We start from the raw sequence: 2,042 nt of genomic DNA, 5'->3' as shown, positions 1-2,042 counted from the left end.
ATCTTGATCCCATCGAGGCCCGATGAAAATGTCCAGGTTGGCGTGGAGGGTGTGCTCCTATTACTGGATGCAATGTGTCAACAAAAGAGCACCAAGCATTATAAACTCTTTACTTTCCGGCAATCATATTTTTTATTACACATAATCCAATTTGTTTTGAGCAATTTGAAGGAATATGTTTTATTAGTAGATACGAAAATTACAAGCTTTTGGAATACAATGGATCTTCATAAAGTGGATTCTTACGAGTCTTACCATCAATTTAATTGGAAAATCATCATTATTTATCATGACATGTAAACTCTCGAATACCAAACAAACTCTCAGATTTATTTATACCTGTTGCAACGCACGAAACAGTCAATATAGCTTAAAAACATTCACAGTTTCAAACTATTTTTGTTTCAAGAAAAATATGTTCACACTATCTCAAAAAACTTAAAAACTACCCAAAAAATCATACGATTTTACTAAAAAACCATTTAGAAATGTATACTTAAAAATTCCCAAATAAACATTTACAAATGTAAACAAAAGAACATTATTTACAAAAAAACTGTAAAAATATTTTTTCAGTGTTCAAATATCTATAAAAAAATTAACTCTTTAAAAATTGTTCTAATTTTATGAAAGGATTAAATTTTATTTAAAAGAAAGGAAATTTTCACATTTAACCATACGATCGACGTTTATTAAAATAAAAAATAAAAAGTGGAGCACAGTGACACATGTAGCACGTAGTGCCTCTTTTTAAGCCCGGTGCAACGCACGGGCATTTGTACTAGTAACACCTAAAAGCTTATCAAGGAAATTATTCGTAACAGCCACTTAAGCAAGTTTTAACTAAAGAAGCAATTGGCTTTTAGATAACAACTTGTCTGGGTGGTGTAGTTGGTTATCACGTTAGTCTCACACACTAAAGGTCCCCAGTTCGAACGTGGGCTTAGACATCTTTCTTTTTTACGTTTTTTTGGAAAGCATTATTAGTTTTTTTTTTTGCGGGATAAAGCATTATTAGTTTTTTTTTTGCGGGGTAAAGTATTATTAGTTTTAATCTCTGGTAAGGGAGAAACTACGGGGCCTTTGGTGGCGCGATAAAAACCTTATTATGTTTCTTCATGTATTTTTCTTTTGCGTGGAGTTTTTTCATGTATTTTGACTTTGTTTTGACAGTGTTTAGTAGTTTCAGCTGGCATGCAGTGCAAGGTGCTTACGTACGTACCTGTAGCTTTCACCACTGGGGTTTGCTATGTCGGCACGTCTCACTGTGCGCTTGCAACTAGTAATAGTAGGTTATTTAAGCGGAGCGGCCACCTTTTCGCACGGTGTTCCACTAGCAGTCTAGCAGACCAGTTACCTAGTCACTATTGTCTAAAAAAAAACTAGTTAGTCACTATTGTCTGATTTTTTTCCCAAAGTCACATTCTAAAGTTTCACTAAATTCTGTAAAAGATTCCACTTGCTCAAATGGATGTATACCATATGTGCGTACAGATTGCCGATGATATAGGTTAACTAGCGGACTACGCAATAGATGGCAAATTTGTGATTTTGAAAACGGAGAACAGTACACTCGCTTTCACTGTTAAAAATCCAGGAAATTGTCATGTTTGTGTAGCTCACATGTTAACTTATTTCATCATGAAACTTTATACATTTGTAGTATACATCCATATGAACATGTAGTTTGTTTCTAGAATTCCTTGAAACTTTGAGATGAGGTTTTAGTTTTTCTTTCAAAACAATTGAGGTCCTAAATTCCACCCTCGAACTTTCCGCCTTTAGTTTCCTACTATAGGTTATCCATTTTAGTATTATTAATATATATTTCCATACTTTTTGCTCTATAGTTTTCTAAAAGAAATTTTAGATGAATAGGTAGACCTGTTCCCCAGTTTATTGTATATTTTCCATACACCATATATTAAAAAGCTGTTCACTATATATTAAACATGTTCAATGCATAGAACCATGTTCGGTATGTATTAAAAAAATATCAAATATTTTTATTTATTGCATAGAAATAAAAAGGAAAACCCCCA

At 32.9% G+C, this 2,042-nt stretch overlaps 1 non-coding gene across 1 annotated transcript; it reads left to right on the top strand.

Annotated features, from left to right (window-relative positions):
* The first annotated feature begins 876 nt into the window (after nt 1–876).
* On the top strand, nt 877–950 carry TRNAV-CAC (transfer RNA valine (anticodon CAC)). The gene has a single exon. It is a non-coding gene; the product is annotated as a tRNA-Val (tRNA).
* The last annotated feature ends 1,092 nt before the right edge of the window (nt 951–2,042 follow it).

Source organism: Triticum aestivum, chromosome 1A (assembly GCF_018294505.1).
Source record: "Triticum aestivum cultivar Chinese Spring chromosome 1A, IWGSC CS RefSeq v2.1, whole genome shotgun sequence".
Classification (NCBI taxonomy): domain Eukaryota; kingdom Viridiplantae; phylum Streptophyta; class Magnoliopsida; order Poales; family Poaceae; genus Triticum; species Triticum aestivum.
The sequence above is the reverse complement of the archived record's forward strand: the minus strand, read 5'-3'. Positions and strand labels throughout refer to the sequence as shown.